This window comes from Nicotiana attenuata, unplaced genomic scaffold, assembly GCF_001879085.1.
Source record: "Nicotiana attenuata strain UT unplaced genomic scaffold, NIATTr2, whole genome shotgun sequence".
In the NCBI taxonomy this organism is placed as follows: Eukaryota; Viridiplantae; Streptophyta; class Magnoliopsida; order Solanales; family Solanaceae; genus Nicotiana; species Nicotiana attenuata.
In genome coordinates this window covers 193,327-203,418 of record NW_017670625.1, presented here as the reverse complement: position 1 = coordinate 203,418, position 10,092 = coordinate 193,327, and the positions used below count along the sequence as shown (strand labels likewise).

The 10,092-nt window shown below is 34.4% G+C and overlaps 1 long non-coding RNA gene across 2 annotated transcripts; it reads left to right on the top strand.

Annotated features, from left to right (window-relative positions):
- Window positions 1–3,686: 3,686 nt before the first annotated feature.
- LOC109241650 lies at window positions 3,687–9,790 on the top strand. Of its 2 annotated transcripts, none has more exons than XR_002070265.1 (3): window positions 3,687–3,994; window positions 5,218–5,327; window positions 9,589–9,790. It is a non-coding gene; the product is annotated as an uncharacterized LOC109241650 (long non-coding RNA). The 2 variants fall into 2 exon arrangements; XR_002070266.1 differs by lacking the exon at window positions 9,589–9,790 and adding an exon at window positions 5,713–5,797 and having other exon boundaries at window positions 5,218–5,297.
- The last annotated feature ends 302 nt before the right edge of the window (window positions 9,791–10,092 follow it).

Genomic DNA, 10,092 nt, shown 5'->3' with positions numbered 1-10,092 from the left:
TTGCAGTTGGTGGAGGTGGTGGTTGTGCAACGAGATTTGGTGGTTATATGATGGTAACCAGTTAGTGATGGTGGTTGATAATGATGGACATAACTAGTGCTTAATTGCGTGATGGCGATCAGAGGTGGTGATTATGCATGTACTTAGTGGTGATTGGCGATGAAAATGGCTGGTGGTGGTGGTGGTGGTGGTTGTGCATTGGAGATTAGTAGTTGTAGTTGTGTGTTTATATGATGGATAGATTAGTGGTAATAACCACCTCCACATGCATAAGATATAATCATTCAAACTTATTAAGTGTAAAATACTTGATTGTAAAGAAAATAATAAAGGTATTTAATTTATTTAATTTGAATGATTTAGATACAAACCTTCATTAAATAAATAAAAACGAAGCTTCGTAAGGTATATTTATATTTTTTGATACACATGAAAGTCATGTTTTTTGCTAATGCCATGTTACTTTTGCCTACCTAGCTCTTTTAAAGACAACTTAACCATTTCTTCTTTAAAAAATGTTTCTTTTAATCAGGTTTGTGGGGCAGCTGTGCATGTGTTAAGAAACTTCGATAGTATAAAAATGGTAAGGTAATGAAACCACATAGTAGATAGTATGTTGCTTTTGTCGATGACATTTTCCTCTATCCCTCCAAGGAAATACTAAATAAAATCCCACGTTTAAATCACATGGAGTTTTGGTAACATGTTTAATGCAACATAAAGATTAACTAATAATGTTGTTCCAACACAAAAGAATTAAAGTTGTTGGATGTGTTTCAATTTTGCTAAAAAAGGGTAGCTTGGCACCGAACTCTTGAAATATATTATAATAACCAAACTAAAAATATATATATTTTTCTGGTGATGTAAATAGTTTTCTCTAAGTAGAGTTGCTTCACTGCACTAGGCACTAGCACTATTCTTCATGTAACCTTGGGAGATTAGACCAGCTTGGAATTCAACATAGTTAATTAATAGCGTGACAACCAACGTGAGCGTCAAAATACAGTAAAAAATTTCTATAATAATCATTCTTTACAAGAACATTTCACGTAACTATTAAGTTTTTTATTAAACTGATTTTTCATCTTATATTATACTATATAATAAATGTTTTTCTATAAGAGCATTACGCTATAACAACTAAAAAAATATACGGACGAACGACAATATTATAGAGAAGTTAGAGTGTATTAAATCAGAATCGTTAAGAATAAGTAAGGCACCAATTGGTAAGAAGTTTCATGGGATTATCACAATTGAAAAGCAACATGTGAAAAATACAAAAAATAGATAGCAAAAGTTTAAAAAGAAATGATAAAACAAAGAGACAAAGTAGTGAAGTGAAGAAAAGTAATCAATCAAGAAAGGAGATAGAAAAGGAAGTAGGAAGTAGTAGTAAATAGGGTAATAGATTCAAAAACCAGCAAAGTCCTTGGAATACGGAGAACCAAAGGATTTCACGGACGTACTCCAACCTTATCATATAGAAACTTTAATACTCTAACAGCTATCATCATGCAAAATAAAAAAATAAAAAAAATTATCATGCTGCTACCTAATTAACTACTTGTTCGTACTCAGAGATAGGGTGTCAAACGGGTCGGATATGAGCGGACCGTAAATGAATCATGCAAAAAATGGATAAACTATCTGACCAGGTTCATATTTAATATGGATAAAAAACGGGTTAACCGGCGGATAATATAGATATCTATATTATCCATAATTTCTTGAATATGATCACTTTTTGGAGAATTTCTAAACTTACAAACTTGAGGAATTCCTAATTTGATGTTTTACAAATGTAAAAATTAAACCCATTAGTTATCCATTTTCTAAGTGGATACTATGGTTTTTATACATATTTGACCTGTTTTTAAAAAGTTCATTATCCAAGTCTTTTTTAATGAATAATATGGGTAGATAACTATTTTTTTTTAACCATTTTGCCACCAGTACTCAGAGATGATTTGGTTGACGTATAGTAATATTATTTATACGATGAATAAAAATGTAGTGAGTTTTCTTTCGAAGAATAATAAATAATGTGGTGATGTTCATGTGGTAAATAAGAATGTGACGATAGTTATACAGTGAGGAATGCTATATCTTTTGTTTTCTAGTGTTCTGTTATTCTTGCCATGTATTGCAACAATACATGTATTAGCTAGTCTTATTTCACTTTTATCATACATAAAATAACACACAATCACATAACTAATGTGGATATTAACATATTGTAGGGTTTAATGACCAACCAAGAGGTGCATTTATGAGTTACGAGATTATTTTTTGTTATACAACAAATCCAGACATTGTACAACTATATGCTGAATGATACAGAAATTATTTTTGTTAATGCTGTAAACCAAGCAACAGTACTTGGCAAAACAAAAGAATTTAGGGGATGAGACAACAAGCATTGCAACTCAAGAAAGTAAGAACGAGGAGCATGGTCTCGACAAACGGAGTCGGGGTCAGAATTTGAAGCTTATGGATTCAAATTCTAAATCTTTTTAAGTTATTGGATTCTAAATTCGTAATTTGTACATGTTTAATAAATTTCTTAAAACAACTACATAATTTAGAATAAAACTACTAGGTTCAGCCGAACCCATAGCTTCTACTCTCCCGCTGCCCAAGTCGACCAAAGGGTCCATGGCCAACTAATTTTTCTGAATGCATCAATGTTTCTTGTTTTCTTCATATATATTAGTCACTGCATGTATAAGAACTCGGCTAAATATTCCTATCGAAGATCATGAAACAATATCAGCTACACAAAACTTATTGCATGCAATGCATTAGTTATGGACTTAGGGGTCAGTTTGGTTGGAATATGATTTATACCGGTATAAGTTATGCCGGTATAAGTTATATTGGGATAAATTATGCTGGAATTAGTTATGCTCGGATTGTTCTTTATTCATTGTTTGGTATGTTGTATTAAGAATGACAATTGCATAATTTCTAAGAAGAAGGTATAAGTTATACCGGTGCTAATTACCCCACCTTCTATAAGATATAAGTTATCCCAGTGTCAAAATTAACATCGGGATAACTTATACCTGGTCTACTAACCAAACAAAGTACTAAGGTGGTATTGTCATTCCAATCCACACAATAATTGAAATTTTTTTGTTATATATATGAGCTGCATGGCGTCCGCATAGACAACGGACCAAGTTAACTTGTAAACAATTATAAACGTAGGAAAAAACTCCTTAAGAAATTGTATTGAGGGCCTCCTCCAAGAATATGAACAATGTTCAAGTTAAAAATATCTACCACAATGGCAAATGGTCTTTTTCAAGAATTTCCTTCCAACTGCCGTCTACAGTGGTAAACAATATAATATTAAAGGCATTCCTTAACCCTTTAAACATGCACTACAACAAATCTGGACCAAGGGCACACTAACTTTTGACAACGTTTAAAAAGTATTTCCAAAACTATAATACGTGGGAACACTTTTCAAGGGTGGCCTTTGCTGATAGCTTTCGGCAACACATTTTATGGCCACGCTGGCAAAGCGTTTTTTTTTAAAATTGAAAGACAACGCAACTTAAGTGTTGCCAAACATAAATTAATTGGCAACACTTATTCATTTATATTGCGACGCTTTTAAAGTGAGCTGTATTCGTAATTCTAAAAGCAACACTTCACAAGTGTGCGCTAAAGAAATTCAATAAAATTCCCCCTGCCTTTAAAATTTCCCGTCAAATTCATTTCCCCCCATTTTGAAAGTGCAAACAGTTTCTCTCCTAATGACATCAGTTCATTAGGTTTTCTGTTTTGCCCACCTCCGCCGTAATCTCCATAGAAACTACCATATCCTGTGCCGAATTTCCCTCCACCCTAAAATTTGCAGCGACGTCTCATTTTCTTTCTGAAATGTGCTCTTATATATGCCAATATTTGCTTAAGTGAAATTCAACGAGGAAAAAGAAAATTTCAATAGTATCAAAGTTCAAATACATATTTCATTCGGGTTTGTTTCATAGTACTAGTCTTAAGTTTAAACGTACTTGTGTTTAGATCTTAAACATTTCTATACTAGCTTTGCCTATTTGCATAATTTCTTTTGTGTTTGATGGAATGTTTGTCTGACCTATCCTTACGGTTGAAATCATTTTGGTTTTGAAGCCAATTAACGAAGTGAAATTAGTTGGATAAATAGTAAGAATTTGAAAGACTTAGTAGGAAGCATAAATTTAGTATCAAATATTGATGGACAGAAAGCAATAATAAGTGTTTGAAAAGGAACTGGAGCATTAAGAAGGTATTTTCATGAGATGAAAATATCTGGACCTATTTGGTTTGCCTTTTCTTATATGCTTATATGTTTTCATAACTTGTTAGTTTGTACGTGCGCCACAATTTTCATGTCCGCCACATCTTGCTAGTTTCTTCATTCCATAGTACAATTATTATTATGTTCTTTTGTTGTCAAATTACTTTCTTCAGTGCTTTGTATGTTTTTGTTTTGCAATTGAAGCATTATAGTGTTACTTCCCAGTTGTGGAGTTCAAAATGTTAGTCTAAGTTTTCTACTTAAGTTTGACATAAAATTTTTGTAGCATAAACGTATAAATGCTTATGACTTAATCGCATACATTGAGTCTTGGTAGTTGAAACTAAAATATTTTGCTATTTATACGGTTTGATAATTAAAAGATGTTCAAGAAGATATGGTACTTTTTTCATGAAGCTTTATGCATTAGTGATGAAAATACGAGATAGTGATGAAGATATACTTCAATTACAATGGGATTTGGTTTTCTTTATTGTAAATGGGATTTAGTTATATGACGTTCTCTAGCCCATAAGGGGGAGGGATGACCTTCACTTGTATTTTCGGAGGAGATAACTTTTTACGTTTATACAATCTGGGTACAAATTCTTGTTCTGACATTCTATTGTCCAGTAATTAATTCTTGTTCTCTCTCTCTTATTATTAATTGTATAGCTACTGAAGCTAAGACTGAGGCTCTAGTTTGATATTGAATAAACATGGCAATATGTGAGTTAGGTAGATCAATTTGGCATATCAATCGACACATACTATTTATTTTTTTATGCTAACACAATATTTAGTTCTGATGTTATTAAGACTTTAACTTTGTGGTTGAAATATCAAATTTTAAAGATATTGTCCTACTTGTGACTGTATTGTAGTTTGCATCAATGCAGTTCTTGCTTGCTTTGGTATAGGTTATACATGTGGACACTGGAGTGAACGAAGGATTCTTCATGTTCTCAAATAAGATCAACGTAGAGCAAAAATGAGGAAGGTAAAGAAAAAGGATAGAGGTACTTCAGAGGTATGTTAAGGCATTATTCACTGGCATGTTTGGTAGGTAAAGCTGGGTAAACTGACTTTTTAGCTATTAACTTCCTGCTCTCCTTAAAAATGTTGTAGGAGAATTAGTTAATAGAAAATATATATTGACCATGTAATCAAACTTTGGGCGTGCCATTTTTCGAAAGGAAATGTTCTGCAGTATATCGATTAGTTAAGCATAATACACAATTTGTCATCTTTCTCCTTAATTCTTTATCTCTTGACATATGAAACTTGCATATTTCTATTGTTGATTTGGTCTATATTGTGTATTATCTCCGCTTAAGATCTTCCTTTAAGTTCAACTGAGGAGTTAAATTTAGATTTGTCTTCTTTGACTTACTATCTTATTTTCTGTTTGCTAGAATGGGAAGTACACAAATACAGTCACGACCCGGATTTTTCACCCTCGAGAGTCGTGATGGCGCCTACTAGAGAAAGCTAGGCAAGCCAACTATTCCGGTTAATTTACCCTTTTCATTTTTAATCTCTTAACAATTTCAAGTTAGCATATAATAAGCAGCGGAAATAATGATGCGGCAGAACGAAATTTAACAGTTTAGCTAATACCAATACGAATCTATAAACATAAACCACCCAGAACTGGTGTCACAATCTCACGGACTATCTAAGAATACTACAAATAGGGTCTGAACAAGAAAGTACATGTCTGTCTCTGAAATAGAAAAGAACATAAATAAACTAGATATGAAGGGGACGCCAAGGCCTGCGGACGCCTGCAGGACTACCTCGGGTCTCCGATGGACTGAAGGCAGCAACCCCTAGCTAAGGTCTGTATGCTCCAGTACCGGGATCTGCACAAAAGAGTGCAAAGTATAGTATCAGCACAACTGACCCCATGTGCTGGTAAGTGTCGAGCCTAACCTCGGCGAAGTAGTGACGAGGCTAGGACAGAACAAATAATTAACCTGCAGTACACAGTATCTAACAGAATAACAGTAACAGAAGTAATTCAAAAGTAACGGGGGAGGGGTAACTTGCTATGGGGGAAAGACCAACATAAGAATGACAGTAATAGTGGAATAAGACAATTAAGGTATTTGAACCAAAAACGGCAAGAAATCATAACAAATAGGCATTAAGTGCACGGCATCACCCTTCGTGCTTTTACTCTCAATCCTCACCAATGCAATCAAGTAATGAAAATGTGCACGACATCACCCTTCGTGCTTTATCTCTCTTCCTCACCATATAAATATTAGAAATGTGCACGGCATCACCCTTCGTGCTTTATCACTCTTCCTCATCATATGATCAATATCAATGTAAATGTACACGGCATCACCCTTCGTGCTTTATCACTCTTTCCTCACCATATGCATAAGTATAAATGTGCACGGCATCACCCTCCGTGCTTTATCTCTCTTTCCTCACCCAAACAATGGCAACAACAATATCCTTGTCGGGATTCAACAATAAGTATAAATACGTCCCAGCAAGGGAATCAACAATAAGAATTAAATACGTCCCGGCAAGGGAATCAGCTATAACCAAACTTGTACCAATAATCAACTTCACAAGTGAACTTCAACTAGAGCCAATGCTCAACCATAACCAAATACCAAGAAGAAAATCATAAATCTTACTCAACGTGGATAATCAACAATTTAGGCATACGTAGTACTTATTAAGAAACGCAACGATCACAATTTAAGACTCACGGGCATGTTTGACACCAACGTATAGATACTCGTCACCATACCTATACGCCGTACACTACACTAGCACATAGCAAATAAAGCACAACACCTATTCCCTCAAGCTAAGGTTAGACCAAACACTTACCTCGAACTTCCACGGCCAACTCAAGCCTCAAACACCGCTTTTCCTTTAGAATTCGCCTCCAATTTACTTGTATCTTACCCAAATTGATTTAACAACATCAACAAATGCTAAAGAATTCAATCCCAATACTAAATTATAGGTTTTCTATCAATTTCCCCAAAAAAAAAAAATCAAAAAACGACCCCGGCCCACTTGGTCAAAACGAGGTTCGAACCAAACCTGATTACCCATTCACCCACGAACTCAAATATATAATTTGTTTTGAAATCGAACCTCAAATCGAGGTCCAAATCCCCAAAATTTGAAAATCCTAAGTTCTACCCAAAATCACCCAATTTCCCATGAATTACCCTTGATTTTGAAATGAAATCATGTAAAAATATGGATTAGATTGAAAGAAATGAGTTAGAAATGACTTACTAATGATTTGGAAGAGTATGTGCCTTTGAAAAATCGCCCAAGATGTTTTAGGGTTTGAAGAGTTTGGAAAATAGGGAAAATCCCGTCAAAATTTCATTTAGCAGGTCTCATTGTCGCAATTGTGATCAAGGTTCGCAATTGTGAACCCCTTTGGAACCTGTTGTCTTCGCATTTGCGAAGAACTAGTCGCATTTGCGACTCTTCCCCTTTCGCATTTGCGATCAAAAGGGTCGCATTTGCGATCAAGGCCTGCCCAGGATTGGTTCGCATTTGCGACGCATGGGTCGCAATTCCCAAGCCTAAGAACTTCGCAATTGCGAAGCCTGGTCTCACAATTGCGATATCACAGGCCTGGGCAAAAATACCAGATACCAGCAATCTTTCCTAAGTCCAATTTCACTCTGTGGCCTATCCGAAACTCACCCGAGCCCTCGGGGCTCCAAACCAAACATGCACGCAAGTCCAAAAACATCATACAGACTTGCTCGTGTGATCAAATCATCAAAATAACATCGACAACCATAAATTAAACCTCAAATTCATAAAATTACTCAAGAACATCAAAATTTCTATTTTCTCATCTATACGTCCGATTTATACCAAATCAATTCTGATCTTTACCAAATTTCACAGATTCAACTTAATTATTATTTTAAACTTGTACCGGGCTCCGGAACCAAGGTACGGGCCCGATACCATCAAGAATTTCATCAATTCACTTCTAAAAAGCCTTTATATTTTCCAGCAAACAATTTTCTTTAAAAATTCTTTTATCGGGCTTGGGACCTCGAAATTCGATTCCGGGCATACGCCCAAGTCCCATATTTTACTACGAACCATACGGGACCGTCGGATCACGGGTTCGGGTCCGTTTACCAAAAATATTGACCAAAGTCAACTTTAATCAATTTTAAAGGCCAATTTCATTATTTTTCTAAAATTTCACAGAAAAGCTTTTCGAAAATGCGCCCGGACTGCGCACGCAAATCATGGTGAGATAAAAGGAGATTTTTGAGGCCTCGGAACACAGAATTGACTCGTAAATCAAGTGATGACCTTTTGGGTCATCACAAATACAAATCTTGTTGTTTGAGAGTTAATTTCAGATATCTCAAAATGAGTTTTTTTCTGGTAACCCCAACAATTATGAATTGAAAGAGGATCTCAAGTGAATAAAGGTATTCACTTCCCAACAAGTATATCTTTTTCACTCACTTTGAATCACACAAAACAATTTAAATGCCCTCCCTTCCCTTTGTTTAGCTCGGCTTTTAAGTGAATAGAGAGCTATATGATTTTGTTATGATAGGTATTTAAAATGTCGAGACCGATATTGCTTGAGGGTAAAATTGAGTTAGCAAATTGTCTGATGGAAGTTTTTAATTATCTCTCTATACAGTTTTTAATTTCTTGCAAGATTCTAAGATATCAATGATAGCTAAGTGATTATAGTCACCTGTAAGAGGTACTCACTAGTAGATTACATTTCTATCTCAAAAACTATTAATTAGATAGCAGACTGGAAATATCAAATTCTAGCTAACAACATCCTTGACTTGGGTAAGGTGTTTGTATTTAGTTATTCCTAGCTTAATTGAAAGTGATCTGATTGAGTATATGCTATATGCTAAAGTTAATGTTCCTTTTGAAAAAGAAATCCACTAATCTAGTTTTTCCATCCGCATATATGAATTAAACGAAAGGAAGCAACATAATCATACTACAGAGAGAATATAACTAGATGTTAAGAAAACAAATGAGGAAGGCCAATAAAGCATGATTTTTGTCCATATGTTCTGTTACTCGAATCATCCGATTATATTTTCATCTCAACACTACAACATATATAGATTTTCCTCCACTTTTGTCATTTGTTTAAGTCGTGTATATGTATATCTCTTACTTATATGTGATGGTATTGTCCTGAGTCCCTAAGGGGCCAACTCTACCACACTACTCTGAGTTTGCAGTTACATACTATGGATTTCTATCTAATTACTAATTTTATTTTGTAGGAAAGTTCTGGTGGATAATTAAAAATGGTGCCAAAAGACTATTTGATCTATTGGAATTTAACGATGACAATTACGATTTTTGTAATTCCTGATACTACAATTGATTTTGTAAAGTTACAAGCATGAACCTTGAACTAATTTTCTTCATTGTATTACACAAGATTTAATTTTTTTTTTTGGAATTTCATTGCAAGTATATGCATTGGAATTATTCTTTTGTTATTTTTTTGTACATAATTGAGTGTTTGAAATCTTCGTACGTGATTATGGGATATATACAAAAATATATTTTATTGAAAACTAATTACTTCATAGCTTAGACACAATTGCCACACTTCAAATGTGTGGCCATAGGGATTGGAAAATTTGTGGCTTATATACTAGCAAGGGAATGGAAAATTTGTGGCTTATATACTAGCAAAAGCAACGCTTTCAAGCGTGATCTAAAGAGTAACAAAGGCCACATTTTTCATGTGTTGTTATAGTGCCGAAAAGTGTTACCAT